Source organism: Sciurus vulgaris, assembly GCF_902686455.1.
Source record: "Sciurus vulgaris genome assembly, chromosome: 6".
NCBI classification, from domain to species: domain Eukaryota; kingdom Metazoa; phylum Chordata; class Mammalia; order Rodentia; family Sciuridae; genus Sciurus; species Sciurus vulgaris.
In genome coordinates, this window is record NC_136466.1 from 106,371,036 (window position 1) to 106,387,247 (window position 16,212).

Consider the following 16,212-nt stretch of genomic DNA (forward strand, 5'->3'; position numbering starts at 1 on the left):
AAAGAATGGGGACGTGGAGATTTCTTCTCACAAACTAGGCGGTAGGTCCACTCAACAGCTTTTTATTGCCTTTTATTAAATCTGGCTCCAACTATCTACACTCATTGATATAGATTAACTATGATTCATATTTTAGTATTTGAAATACTTATAAAACTAATTTGAGCTGTTCATAAATATCTTTGAGCATGAAGTTAGTATTCACACCTCCAACTTTACAGAGAATAGACTGTTGTAAATTTTCAAGGAGAATCTCTGGAGTTTTAGAGTTTGATAAGTGCCAGCAGTGAGAATATAAAGAGTAATTGAAATTGGGACCATCAATGGCTCTTCACCCTTGTTCCTTTCCTTAGCCATAACTACAGTAGGGCACATGGCAAGACCACAGGAGTCACTGTGCCAGGCAAGCAGTGTGCAGATGTGAGCAGCACATGTGCAGCATGGAACTACCTCCAGTGAGAACCACTTCTCAGCAGGGAGACAGGATATTTCTGAGGGCTACTTATGGATCTTTCCATCTAGCAAAATGGAATGGAGGTAGACTTTGTTGTGCCCTCTAAAATCAAACAGGCAATTGCACTGAAGTGCAGAATGTTTTATGAGTACACAAAACTATTTCAGATTCAAGGTTCATAACTTCTCCCCTTTCACTATCAGAAAGAACTACACATCTTTTGAGAATCATTTGTTTACTTTTTTTTCTTACTCTTTCATTAACTTGCTAAATTTATTGAGGTTTACAGGAAAAGTTTAGACTTGTTATAAATAATATATCTATATATCTGAGGAAGATGGCATAAATCACCTGATGAGGGCTTGATTTAAATTATATCTAATTCAGTTATTTTTACCCCTAATCAAAAGAGTGCCTTTAAAATATTAAATGTTAAATCTTTTTAGCTTTTTCTTAGCTTACTGAAAATTCTCTCTTTTTTTTTTTTTTTTTTTTTTTGTTTTTGAAAATTATTGTTTCTATATTTAGGAAAAGTAGTAATGTTCAAGCATCTAATATGTTTTATATTTATTCCTTAAAATTATCCTATGAAGATTGTAGTTCCTGATTCTAATTTACAGTTGAGGAAACTGAGACCTAGTAAGGTTAAATAACTTCCCCAAGGACTATAACTAGCCAATAGCTGAAGTCCTGATTTGAACCAAGTTGTCAAACTCCTAAGCCTCAACTTTTAACCACTGTTTGAACAGCTAGTTCTTGTTTAAAGTTTATATTTATCAAAATTCTTCCACAACTTAAATATTTGTAGGCTAACAAAGGCATACATTAGACATTTTGAATTTGTTTTGAAGTAATTGAGTTTGATTTTATAACTTTCTCTAAAGTGAATATTTTACTTTCTTTATAATAGCTAAGCAAATTGTGTACTTTATCTAAGATGACTTTGATTGTAAGATGTCATTATTTTGCATCCCACTAAGAAAAAATATTGTCAAACTATAACTATGCTAGCTCTAAAAAACTTGACACACACACACACATATATATATATGCAGATGTATATATGGATATATATGTTACTTGAGTACACATATATGTAAGATAAATGTTTTAAGGAGTTCCTGTAATTTTATCATATTCAGAGTTCCACTCTTCTGATTCATTTTTGACTATATGTCCATATTTTTCAACCCTATATCATCTTTTTATGCTATCAGTAACATTGCTGATAGTGTTACTTTACATACTACTCCTTTCTTTATCTCTGTGATTTTTTTTCCAAACCAGTGTTTATTAAAAGCTTTACTGCTTAAATTTTATTTCAATTCTAAACAGCATGCATCCCAGAATAGGACCAAGAGATTCCCAGTTCACTACAGGAACTGCTTTCAAAGCTTTGTCAGCAAACATATATCTTATTCTTTAACCATGGCCATCAGCCTTTTTATTGTATGTTAATCCAGACATGACAGGCTATGTGCAAAGATGATGGATTGTCAGGCAGGAAAGGAATTTTTTTTTTAATTTATTTTTATTGTAAACAAATGGGATACATGTTGTTTCTATTTGTACATGGAGTAAGAGCATACCATTTGCATATTCATAAATTTACATAGCGTAATGATATTTGATTCATTCCATTATTTTTTTCCTTCCCCCCACCCTCCCATCTCTCTTTTCCCTCTATACAGTCCCTCCTTCCTCCATTCTTGTCCCACTCCCACCCCCCATTAAGTGTCATCATCAGCTTATCACTGAGAACATTCCTCTTTTGGATTTTTGAGATTGGCTTATCTCACTTAACATGATATTCTCCAATTTCATCCATTTGCCTGCAAATGCCATAATTTTATTATTCTTTATAGCTGAGTAATATTCCATTGTATATATATATACCACAGTTTCTTTATCCATTCATCAATTGAAGGGCATCGAGGTTGGTTCCATACTCTGGCTATTGTGAATTGAGCCGCTATGAACATTGATATGGCTGTATCTCTGTAGTATGCTGATTTTAAGTCCTTTGGGTATAGGCCGAGGAGTGGGATAGCTGGTCAAATGGTAGGTCCATTCCAAGTTTTCTAAGGAATCTCCACACTGCTTTCCAGAGTGGTTGCACTAATTTGCAGTCCCACCAGCAATGTATGAGTGTACCTTTTTCCCCACATCCTTGCAAACACCTATTGTTGCTTATGTTCTTGATAATTGCCATTCTAATTTGGGTGAGATGGAATCTCAGTGTAGTTTTGATTTGCATTTCTCTTATTACTAAAGATGTTGAACATTTTTTCATATATCTGTTGATTGGTTGTACATCTTCTTCTGTGAAGTGTCCGTTCATTTCCTTAGCCCATTTGTTGATTGGGTTATTTGTATTCTTCATGTAGAGTTTTTTGAGTTCTTTATATATTCTGAAAATTAGTGCTCTATCTGAAGTATGAGTGGCAAAGATATTCTCCCACTCTGTAGGCTCTCTCTTCGCATTGCTGATAGTTTCCTTTGCTGAGAGAAAGCTATTTAGTTTGAATCCCAGTTATTGATTCTTGCTTTTATTTCTTGTGCTATGGGAGTCCTGTTAAGGAAGTCTGATCCTAAGCCAACAAGGTGAAGATTTGGACCTACTTTTTCTTCTATAAGATGCAGGGTCTCTGTTCTGATTTCAAGGTCCTTGATCCATTGTGAGTTGAGTTTTGTGCAGGGTGAGAGATAGGGGTTTAGTTTCCTTCTGTTGCATATGGATTTCCAGTTTTCCCAGCACCATTTGTTGAAGAGGCTATCTTCTCTCCATTGCATATTTTTGGCACCTTTGTCTAATATTAGAAAATTGTATTTATTTGGGTTTGTGTCCGTGTCCTCTATTCTGTACCATTGATCTACCTGTCTATTTTGGTGCCAATACCATGCCGTTTTTGTTACTATTGCTTTGTAGTATAGTTGAAGTTCTGGTATTGCGATACCCCCTGTTTCATTCTTCCTGCTAAGGATTGCTTTAGCTATTCTCGGTTTCTTATTCTTCTAGTTGAATTTCATGATTGCTTGCTCTATTTCTATGAGGTACATCATTGGGATTTTAATTGGAATTGCATTGAATCTGTATAGCACTTTTGGTAGTATGGCCATTTTGACAATATTAATTCTTCCTATCCAAGAACATGGGAGATCTTTCCATCTTCTAAGGTCTTCCTTAATTTCTTTCTTCAGTGTTTTGTAGTTTTCATTGTAGAGATCTTTTACCTCTTTGGTTAGATTGATACCCAAGTATTTTATTTTTTTGAGGCTATTGCAAATGGAGTTGTTTTCCTCATTTCCCTTTCAGCTGTTTCATCGTTTGCGTATAAAAATGCTGTAGATTTATGCGTGTTGATTTTATAGCCTGCTATTTTGTTGAATTCATTGATGAGGTCTAGAAGTTTTCTGGAGGAGGTTTTTGGATCCTCTAAATACAGAATCATGTCATCCGCAAATAGTGACAGCTTTAGTTCCTCTTTTCCTATTCGTATCCCTTTAATTTCTTTAGTCTGCCTAATTGCTCTGGCTAGAGTTTCCAGGACAATGTTGAATAGAAGTGGTGAAAGAGGACATCCCTGTCTTGTTCCCGTTTTTAAAGGGGATGGTTTCAGTTTTTCTCCATTAAGAATGATGTTGGCCATGGGCTTAGCATAAATAGCCTTTACAATATTCAGGTATGTTCCTACTATCCCTATTTTTTCTAGTGTTTTGAGCATGAAGGGGTGTTGTATATTGTCAAATGCTTTTTCTGCGTCAATTGAAATAACCATATGATTCTTATCCTTAAGTCTATTGACATGATGGATTACGTTTATTGATTTATGGATGTTAAACCATCCTTGCATTCCAGGAATGAACCCCACTTGATCGTGGTGCACAATTTTCTTAATATGTTTTTGGATACGGTTTGCCAATATTTTGTTAAGGATCTTAGCATCTATATTCATCAAGGATATTGGTCTAAAATTTTCTTTCCTTGATGTGTCTTTTCCTGGTTTGGGTATGAGGGTAATATTAGCTTCATAGAATGAGTTCGGTAGGGTACCCTCCTTTTCTATTTCCTGGAATTCTTTGAGAAGTATTGGAATGAGTTCTTCTTTGAAGGTCTTGTAGAACTCGGCTGAGAATCTGTCTGGTCCTGGGCTTTTCTTGGATGGTAGATTTTTAATGGCTTCTTCTATTTCATTGCTTGATATTGATCTGTTTAAATCGTGTATGTCCTCCTGGTTCAGTTTGGGGGGAGCATATGTCTCTAGAAATTTGTCAATGTCTTCGGTACTTTCTATTTTGTTAGAATACAGATTTTCAAAGTAGCTTCTCATTATGTTCTGTATCTCAGTGGTGTCTGTTGTGATATTTCCTTTTGCATCATGTATTTTAGTAATTTGAGTCTTCTCTCTCCTTCTCTTTGTTAGTGTGGCTAAGGGTTTATTCTATTTTGTTTACTTTCTCAAGAACCAACTTTTTGTTATGTCAATTTTTTTGAATAGTTTCTTTTGTTTCAATTTCATTGATTTCAGCTCTGATTTTAATTATTTCCTGTCTTCTACTACTTTTGCTGTTATTCTGTTCTTCTTTTTCTAGGGCTTTGAGCTGTAATGTTAGGTCATTTAATTGTTGACTTTTCATCTTTTCTGGAATGCGCTCCATGCAATGAATTTTCCTCTTAGTACCGCTTTCATAGTGTCCCAGAGATTTTGATATGTTGTATCATCATTCTCATTGACCGCTAAGAATTTTTTAATCTCCTCCCTGATGTTGTTTGTTATCCATGTTTCATTCAATAGCATATTGTTTAGTCTCCAAGTGTTGGAGTAATTTCCTTTTTTTACTTTGTCATTGATTTCTACTCTCAGTCTATTATGATCTGATAGAACACAAGGCAGTATCTCTATTTTTTTGCATTTCCTAAGGGCTGCTTTGTGGCATAACATATGGTCTATTTTTGAGAAGGTTCCATGTGCTGCTGAGAAGAAAGTGTATCCGCTCGTTGATGGATGGAATATTCTATATATGTCTATTAAGTCTAGGTTATTGATTGTGTTATTGAGTTCTATGGTTTCTTTGGTTGGATTTTGTTTGGAAGATCTATCTAGTGGTGACAGCGGTGCTTTAAAGTCGCCCAGGATTATTGTGTTGTGGTCTATGTGATTCTTGAAATTGAGAAGGATTTGGTTGATGTACAGGGATGCACCATTGTTTGGGGCATAAATATTTACTATCATTATGTCTTCCTGATTTATGGTTCCCTTAAGCAGTATGAAATGCCCTTCTTTATCCCTTCTGACTAACTTTGGCTTGAAGTCCATTTATCTGATATAAGGATGGAAACCCCCGCTTTTTTACTGGGTCCATGTGCGTGGTAGGTTTTTTCCCATCCTTTCACCGTTAGTCTGTGGATGTCTCTTTCTATGAGATGAGTCTCTTGCAGGCAGCATATTGTTGGGTCTTTCTTTTTAATCCATTCTGCCAGTTTATGTCTTTTGATTGATGAGTTTAGGCCATTAACGTTCAGGGTTATTATTATTTTTTTATTTTTTTTATTTTTTTTATTGTAAACAAATTCGATACATGTTGTTTCTCTGTTTCTACATGGCGTAAAGGCATACCATTTGTGTAATCATAAATTTACATAGAGTAATGTTGTTTCATTCATTCTGTTATTTTTTCCCTTCCTCCCACCCCTCCCACTCCTCTTTTCCCTCTATACAGTCCTTCCTTCCTTCATACTTGCCCCCCTCCCTAACCCTAACTCTGACCCTAACACTAACCCCTCCCACCCCCCATTATGTGTCATCATCCACTGATTAGCGATATCATTCGTCCTTTGGCTTTTTGAGATTGGCTTATCTCACTTAGCATGATATTCTCCAATTTCATCCATTTGCCTGCAAATGCCAAAATTTTATCATTCTTTATGGCTGATAATATTCCATTGTATATATATACCACAGTTTCTTTATCCATTCATCAATTGAAGGACATCTAGGTTGGTTCCACAGTCTGGCTATTGTGAATTGAGCAGCTGTGAACATTGATGTGGCTGTATCTCTGTAGTATACTGATTTTAAGTCCTTTGGGTATAGGCCGAGGAGTGAGATAGCTGGGTCAAATGGTGGTTCCATTCCAAGTTTTCTAAGGAATCTCCACACTGCTTTCCAGAGTGGCTTTACTAATTTGCAGCCCCATCAGCAATGTGTGAGTGTATCTTTCTCCCCACATCCTCGCCAACACCTGTTGTTGCTTGTATTCTTGATAATCTCCATTCTAATTTGGGTGAGATGGAATCTTAGGGTGGTTTTGATTTGCATTTCTCTTATTACTGGAGATGACGAATATTTTTTCATATGTCTGTTGATTGCTTGTAGATCTTCTTCTGTGAAGTGTCTATTCATTTCTTTAGCCCATTTGTCAACTGGATTATTTGTATTCTAGGAGTAGAGTTTTTTGAGTTCTTTATAGATTCTGGAGATTAGTGCTCTATCTGAAGTATGATTGGCAAAGATATTCTCCCACTCTGTAGGCTCTTTCTTCGCATTGCTGATAGTTTCCTTTGCTGAGAGAAAGCTTTTTAGTTTGAATCTATCCCAGTTATTGATTCTTGCTTTTATTTCTTGTGCTATGGGAGTCCTGTTAAGGAAGTCTGGTCCTAAGCCAACATGTTGAAGATCTGGACCTCCTTTTTCTTCTGTAATCTGCAGGGTCTCTGGTCTGATTCCAAGATCCTTAATCCATTTTGAGTTTAGTTTCGTGCATGGTGAGAGATATGGGTTTAGTTTCATTCTGTTGCATATGGATTTCCATTTCTCCCAGCATCATTTGTTGAAGAGGCTATCTTTTCTCCATTGCATATTTTTGGCCCCTTTGTCTAGTATGAGAAAATTGTATTTATTTGGGTTTGTGTCCGTGTCCTCTATTCTGTACCATTGATCTACCTGTCTATTTTGGTACCAATACCATGCCGTTTTTGTTACTATTGCTTTGTAGTAGAGTTGATGATCTGGTATTGCAATACCCCCTGTTTCACTTTTCCTGCTAAGGATTGCTTTAGCTATTCTGGGTTTCTTACTCTTTCAGATGAATTTCATAATTGCTTGCTCTATTTCTGTAAGGTACGTCATTGGGATTTTAATTGGAATTGCATTGAATTTGTATAGCACTTTTGGTAGTATGGCCATTTTGACAATATTAATTCTTCCTATCCAAGAACATGGAAGATCTTTCCATCTTCTAAGGTGTTCCAGGGTTATTATTGAGAAATGATATGTATTCCCAGTCATTTGGCTTATTTTTGGTTTGTACGTTGGCTTGGTTTCTCCTTTGAGTGGTTTTTCTCTAAGGTAGTTCCTCCCTTTGCTGACCTACATTGTTGTTTTTCATTTCCTCCTCATGGAATATTTTGTTGAAAACATTCTGTAGTGCAGGCTTTCTATTTGTAAATTCTTTTAACTTTTGTTTATCATGGAAGGATTTTATTTCATCTTCAAATGTGAAGGTTAGTTTTGCTGGGTATAGGATTCTTGGTTGGCAACCATGTTCTCTCAGAGCTTGAAATATATTGTTCCAGGCCCTTCTAGCTTTTAGAGTCTGGGTTGAGAAGTTGGCTGCTATCTGTATTGGTCTCCCCATATATGTAACCTGATGCTTTTCTCTCTCGGCCTTCAAAATCCTATCTTCATTTTGAATGTTAGGCATTTTCATTATGATGTGCCTTGGTGTGGATCTGTTGTGATTCTGTGCATTTGGTGTTCTGTAAGCCTCTTGTATTTGATTTTCCATTTCATTCTTCAGGTTTGGGAAATTTTCTGATAATGATTTCATTGAATAGGTTGTTCATTTCTTTGGTTTGTATCTCTGTGCCTTCCTCAATCCCAATAATTCTTCAATTTGGTCTTTTCGTGGCATCCCACAGTTCTTGGAGATTCTGTTCATGATTTCTTACCATCTTCTGTTTGGGCAACTTTATTTTCAAGATTAAATATTTTGTCTTCATTGTCTGAGGTTCTGTCTTCCAAGTGGTCTAGACTGTTGGTGATGCTTTCCATTGAGTTTTTTATTTGGTTTCTTGTCTCCTTCATTTCAAGGATTTCCGTTTTTTTTTTTTGCTTGCTGCAGGTGCTCTTTCAGCTTATTGATATTATCATTCATTGCCTGCATTGCTCTCTTATCTCATCCTTTGCTTCACGAATCATCTTAATCATGTATAATCTGAAGTCCTTTTCTGACATTTCTTCTACCATACTGTCATTGGATTCTATTACTATAGAATCTAAATTTGTTTGGATCATTTTCTTCTCTTGTTTTTTCATGTTGTTCATGTATCTTCCCCTCTAGCACTGCAGATCTGGGGTATTGCAGATTTCCCCCTATAGGCTTATAGTGGCCCTATAGGTTTCCAAAACCCTTTCTTTAAGGGGAGATCAATATTAGCAGTGCCCAAACCATACACTATGCAATCCTAGACCAAATCGCCCCTATAGGGACAATAACATCATGTAAATAAGGGAGAAAGTGACTCTGAGGGAACAGGTAAACAGAAGGGAAAGAAAGCAAGAAACGTAAAGAAATAAAAACTTAAAATTTTTTTTAAAAAAGGAGAAAAAAGAAAATTTATTGTATAATAGTCATATTGTAATGAAACCTCCCAGGGTTCAGTAGCCCGATGTATGAGAGGTACCTGAGAATGAGCTTCAAGCCTCCAGCAGGTGTTGCAGGATGGGATTTGCCCCACCCGAAGGTCGGAGCTACGGCTTCCAGGATTATCCAAGATGGCTGTTCTGGCTTCCAAATGTGTTGGCAAATGGGGAGCTGCAGCTCAGGGGTGGACGTTGTCAGCTGGAGGTCCTGGAGACAGGATGCAGTTGGTCCGGCAGGGGTCCTGGAGGTCCAGTGTGTTTGGTGTGGTTGTGGGATCCTATAGGCCGGGTGTAATCAGTTGGTGTGGGGTCCCAGTGATAGGGCGCAGTCAGTTGGTCTGGGGGTCCTGGCGGCGGTCAGTTGATGTGAGGGCCCCCGAGGCAGGGAGTGATTGGTCGGGCTGAGGGATCCTGGAGACGGGACTCCATCAGTCCAGCCAGGGGTTCTACAGGGCCTGGCTGTTGTCTCAAAATGGCGGCAGCCACGTGTAATCAAACCTGCAGGTACTGTGACAGTGAATTTCCAGGCAGCTGCAGGAGCTGGTTCTCCACTGGTGGTCTGCGGTCAATCTGCTGGCAGCTGTCGGATGATCGGGAGGTGAACCTCGAGCGTTGGGTGATGAATAGGGGTAAGGCAGGCGATGGACAGGTGAGAGGCAGTCAAATGGCGGATGATAGACGCCTGACAGTGAGCAATCTGCTCTCAAAAAAGGCATCGATATGCTGGCAGACTGCAGGTCATCACAGCAGACAAATGGGTAAACACCAGGGGATAGATAAGCAGCAAAAACTGCCTCACCGAGAAACAGATATCCTCTGCTTAAATCCGGCATTGCGGAGCGACAAGGAACGCAGCCTCCCTCTAGACTGCCATCTTGGATCCTCTCCAGGAAAGGAATCTGAGATGAAAAAAAAGATTTGGAGAATCATCAAGGTTTCAATTAAAAGAGCAAGAGTCGGAGGAGGCAGCATTTAGAAGCAGGTGCCAACAGGAGTATAGAGAACAGAACAATGTGAACATCTGATTGGAAGGGGTATCTGATGAGTATATTAATGAGTTGCTAAAATTACTAAGACATCTATCTTGTTAAGAATTTAGGCAAGTTAGGACTCAGTACATCTAGTAGAAAATTCCCCTGGACTAGCTAGGCAGGCCCTGGAATCCCTACTCATTCAAGTCCTTTTAATATCTGTTGTTTATAAACAAGTTTATTCTTTCATTTAAGAAAGATTTCTTTAAAAGAACAACTTAAATTTTATTAAGAAACTAAAATCCAGACCCTAAATCGTTGAAGATATCAATAAGTTTTAAGTGGAATTATCCTGAAGTCTAATGTGGAAACACCTAGTCCCTAAAGTTGCACACAAGTAGGTTTATGTCTATATTGGTTGCTTCCATGTTCACAGTGGTGGGTGGGAAGTGAAGAGACAACCAACAGGCAGATCCTGAAACAAGGCAGTGTTTTTTAAGTGCATTCACAGTTAGGGATTAACCTCACTACTGAAACAGAATCATACTGAGAAAAAGGTCTATTGCAATCCCTTTTTAAATCCCTTTTTTAAAGTGTCTGAATATTCCTCTCAGTTCTGCATAGTTAGCATTCTCAGAAAATACATGCAAGGGGTTACCATTCTGGAAACTCCTGATGGGTCTTAGGCCCTGGAGGCATGGGACAGAGGCAGCTTTCTAAGTCTCAGTAAGTGACCATTCACATATAGGGTTCACTGCAGAGGGTAAATAAGTACATTGCTAATGTATTCGACTCATAACTTTGTTTATACATAGTCTCTTGAAGTACTTTTTATTCTTGTTTTCATATAATTAATTTAATGAAATTTAATACTTTCTCATAGAGCTTTGACTTTACATGAAGGAAAATTGTAAAACTCCAGTTTAAGGAACCTTTCCAGTGATGTTTTTGGAGTGTTTTGAACTCCCTGTAGATTTGAAATCAGAAGGAACCAGCGGTCTTTTCTGAAGGGAAACTGAATTGAACAATCACAATAATAAAGAATTATTTTCTCTTATACCAGCACTCAGACATGAGATCATGAAGAAGGGACTAAATTATTCCCCAGGGAATCTCAATTTTTTTTTAACTAATACTCCAAATGTAAGATGCCACCTTAAATTTTTGATACAGAATTAATCCTTACGTAGTAATTACTATTAAATCTCAATCTAATGGGGAGGAATACAATATCTTGAAGTTAAAGATCAAAGAAAGGAATTGTTCTTCAAAATTATTGTGCAGAATACTAACACATGTGCATGTATATGTGTTTTTAAGGATGAAACACATGTCTAAGGGCCTAGAGATGTAGTTTAGTGGTAGAGTACTTGCATCGCATGTACAAAGCCCTGAGTTTGATCCCCAGCAACAGAAGGGGAAAAAAACCCACACACCTGAGATAGCTCATATGTAGAACTTCTTTCATGATAACTTTTGGAACTTATTTTAGGTTAATATTGTATAAGTTTCCTGATAGGAGCATATACTTGATAGTAAAAGGAAATAGGAAAAGCTACAAAGAAAAAACTGCAAAAACTGGGTGCAGTAGTGTCATCTCGGGAGGCTGAGGCAGGATAGTGAGTTCAAAGCCAACCTCAGAAACTCAGAAACTTTAGTGAGGCTCTAAGCAACTCAGCCAAACCCTGTCTCTAAATAAAATATTAAAAAGGGCTGGGAATGTGGCTTGGTGGTTAAGCGCCCCGGGTCTAATCCACAGCACCAAAAAAAAAAAAAAAAAAAGCAAAAGAATAAATGGGGAAGATTGACAAAAATACTGTATTTCACTCTGTGCTTCAGAAAGATGGATTACTCAAAGAGGAGCTCATAAAGTAAAGGAAGCAAGAAATGTACTCAGAAAGACTCAGATTTACCAAGTGATAAAATTTTGATTAATATTGCAAAATAGCCTTAAGAGCATAAATTTATGTTGAAATCAAGTAAAAGGAAATGTAGGAACATAAAAACAGTATTGAACAACACTCCTGTAGTACTTGATTTCAAGATTATTAAGTCTTCTATTGTTATGGTTTATTGTAGTCTTGTGTACTATGCATAAAAGTATCTGACATGAAAATTTTCTTCAACATTTATTTTCTCATTTAAGTGCAGTCAGCCATGCTTTGGGTGCCTGTAAAGAAGTAAAAGATTAATGAAAGTCCATTAGATAGCTTATCTGTGGTCAGATCTTATTACTTAATGTATTGTGGACTCAAGGCATGTTCATGGAAATGAAGTAAATAAGTTGTGGTATATCAAGAATGGATGCCCTCAGGGGCCGGGGTTGCAGTAGAGCACTTGGCCTAGCATGTGTGAGGCACTGGATTCAATTCTCAGTACCACCTATAAATCAATGAATAAAATAAAGGTCTATCAACATTTTTAAAAAAATTAAGTAAAAATGACTGGATGCCCTCATCTTTTTCTATTCTGTTCCTACGTCTTTACTTCAATCTGGTACTGACCCAAACCACTTTTTCATTTTGTCTTGTCTGTGTCCTCTTCCTTTATGCATGTCCCTGCCCCTTTAGTCCTGCTTCCTCCATCTATTTCTTATCACATCTTTAATTGTCTGCAGCTCACCTCCTTCCTTTTTATTTTTGACTCTTATCATGTAGCACAGCCATTCTACTTCCTGCCCACCCAGTCTCTTCCCATGCCAAAAAATACAAACATGAATGGAGCAGCTTAGAGACCATTCTGCCCAGCCTAGAGAACAGTCTTTCCAGTCTTTCCAGTTCTAATTTTTTGTGACCCTATAGCCACAGAAAGAGCATCTGACAGTGCTTAGAAAGCTTTTTTGTTCTTTTGGCATATGGTAACTTTTAAAATTCAAGTATGATTTATATACAGTAATGTTTACCCCTTTCTGGTGAATGGTTTTAGGAGTTTTGACACATTTTACAGAGGTATAGACACCAAAATATCAAGGTAAAGAAGAGTTTCTCACCCTAAAAATTCTCTTGTGCTCTTTTGTGGTCACCTCCTCTCCTTACTCCCATCTTCTTACAACCACTGATCTATTTTCCGTCCCTATAGTTTTTACTCTTTATCTATGGTACTAAGTTTTGAACCCAGGGGAACATTACCTCTGAGTTATATTCCCCAGCCTTTTTTTTTTTTTTTAATTGTGAGACAGGGTCTAACAAAGTTGCTAAGGGTCTCTCTGTCTTTCTCTCTCTCTCTCTCTACCTCTTTAGATTTAATTACTAATTAGATTTAATTATTATTTTTCTTGGGAGTTGTGATTTTTTTGTATTGGTTCTTTTTAGTTATACATGGCAGTAGAATTTATTCTGGTATAATTGTACAAGCATGGAATATATCTTTTTCTAGTTAGGACCCCATTCTTATGGATGCACATAATGGTGGGATTTACTGTGGTATATTTGTCTAATATACAGGAAAATTATTTTGGATTCATTTTTTCCTTTTTCTATCCCTCCTCCCTTCCCTTCATTCCCCTTTGTCTAATCTACTGAATATCTATTCTTCACCTCTCCCCTCTTATTGTAGTTAGCTTCCACGTATCAGTGAAAACATTTGATCTTTGGTTTTTTGAGACTGGCTTATTTCACTAAGCATAATAATCTCTCAGTTCATCCATTTACTTGCAAATGTCATGAGGTCATTCTTCTTTATGTCTAAGCAGTACTCCATTGTATACGTATGCCACAATTTCTTTATTCATTCATATGTTGAAGGGCACCTAAGGCTGGTTCCATTGCTTAACTATTGTGAATTGAGCTCCTACCAGCATTAATGTGACTGAGTGACTATAGTATACTGATTTAAAATCCTTTGAATATAAACCAAGGAGTGCGATAGCTGGGTCAAATGGTGGTTCCATTCCTAGTTTTTTAAGGAATCTTCATACTGCTTTCCATAGTAGTTGTACCAATTTGCTGTCCTACCAACAGTGTATGAGTAGACCTTTTCTCCTACATCCTTGCCAACATTTATTCTTTCTTGTATTCTTGATAATTGTCATTCTGCCTGGAGTCAGATGAAATCTCAGTATAGTTTTAATTTGCATTTCTCTAATTGCTAGAGATGTTGAACATTTTTTCATATATTTGTTGCCCATTTGTATTTTTTTCTATTTAGTTCCTTTTCCCATTTATTGATTGGGTTATTAATTTTTTTGGTGTTAAGTTTTTTGAATTCTTTATAGATCCTGGAAATTAATGCTCTATCTGAGGGTGCAGGTGGCAAATATTGTCTCCTATTCTGTAAGCTCTCTCTTTGCCTTCCTTATTGTTTCCTGTGAAGAAACTTTTCAATTTGATGCCATTCCATTTATTGATTATTGATTTTACTTATTGCACTTTAGGAATCTTGTTAAGGAAGTCATTTCCTTAGCCAGTTGGAGTATTGGGCCAGCATTTTCTTCTAGTGTGTGCAGCATTTCTGATCTAATTTCTAGGTCTTTCATTCACTTTGAGTTTTGTGCAGGGTAAAAGATAGGGGTTAAATTTTATTCTACTATATGTGGATTTCTAGTTTTCCCAGCACCATTTGTTGAAGAGGCTATCTTTTGTCCAGTGCATGTTTTTGGCACCTTTATCTAGTATGAGGTAACTGTATTTGTGTGGGTTTGTCTCTGTGTCTTCTATTCTGTACCATTGGTCTTCTTGCCTGTTTTGGGACCAATGTCATGCTGTTTTTGTTACTATAGCTCTGTAGTATAATTTAATGTCTGGGTTTGTGTTGTCTCCTGCTTTGCTTTTCTCACTGAGAATTGCTTTGACTGTTCTGGGTCTCCTTATTTTAACAGATGAATTTCATGACTGATTTTTCAATTTCTGTGAAGAATGTTATTGGACTTTTGATGAGAATAGCATTGAACATATATATCAATTTTGATAGTATGGCCATTTTGATATTAATTCTGCCTATCCAAGAATACAAGAGGTCTTTCCATCTTCTAAGGTCTTTCTCTGTTTTTTTTATTTAGTGTTCTGTAGTTTTCATTGTAGAGAGGTCCTTTACTTCCTTTGTTAGATTAATTCCCAAGTTTGTTTTGTTTTGTTTTGTTTTGTTGAGGCTATTATGAATGGAATGTTTTTCCTAATTCTTGCTGAGAATCTTGCTGAGTTGCTGAGGCTGACCTCAAACTTATGATTGTCTTGCCTCAGCCTCCCAAGTCACTGGGATTACAGATGTGTGCCACCACACCTGGCAGTTTTAGCTTTTACACAGTGTCAATAAATGGAATCATATAGTGTGTAGCTCCATTTTTTTTTTTTTTTTTTTTAGTTGTGGCAAAATACACATAGAATTTGCCACCTAACCATTTTTAAGTGTATCATTCAGTGGTATTAAGTACATTGTCATGGGACAAATCTCTAGAAGTTTTTTCATTTTGCAAAACTGAAATAGAATATCCATTAAGAAGAACTCCCCATCCTCACTTCTATTTTATAACTCTATGGATTTGACTACTCCAAGTACCTCACTTAAGTTGACTTTTTCTGCAGCATTTGTTTTCTTGTGACTGTGTACTTACCTTAATGTCCTTGAGGTTCATCCATGTTGTAGCATGTGTCATGATTTCCTTCCTTATCCAGACTGAATAATATGCCATTACATGTGTGTCTATACCACATTGTGTTTATCAACCATCTGCTAATTGACACTTGTGTTGCTTCTACCTTTTGACTCTTGGGAATAATGCTGCTATGATCATGGGTATATAAAAATCTCTTTGAGACCCAAAATGCTTTCACTTCTTTTAGTCATATACCCAGGAGTAGAAATGCTGGATCTTAGGATAGTTCTATTTCTGATTATTTGAGAAACTACTGTAATTTTTTCCACAGCACCTGCATCATTTTACATTCCTACCAGTAGTGCACAAGAGTTCCAGTTTCTCCACATCCTTGCAGAGTTCATTTCTGTTTCTTTTTTTTCTTTTTTTCTTTTTTTGGTGGTAGCCCTCTGGATGGGTATGACGTGGTACCTTATTATGGTTTTGATTTGAATTTTCCTAATGATTAGGGATAGCAAACATCTTTTTTTTTCTTTATTTTTTATTAAAATATTTTTAATTTTTTTTCAAGTATTTATTGACCATTGAAATAATATCTATTTAAGTCCTTTG

At 36.7% G+C, this 16,212-nt stretch overlaps 1 protein-coding gene across 3 annotated transcripts in view; it reads left to right on the forward strand.

Moving 5' to 3' along the window:
* The window catches only part of HOMER1 (homer scaffold protein 1), a 154,762-nt gene that overhangs the window by 104,264 nt on the left and 34,286 nt on the right, over positions 1-16,212 (forward strand). The gene's annotated exons all lie outside the window — the stretch shown is intronic.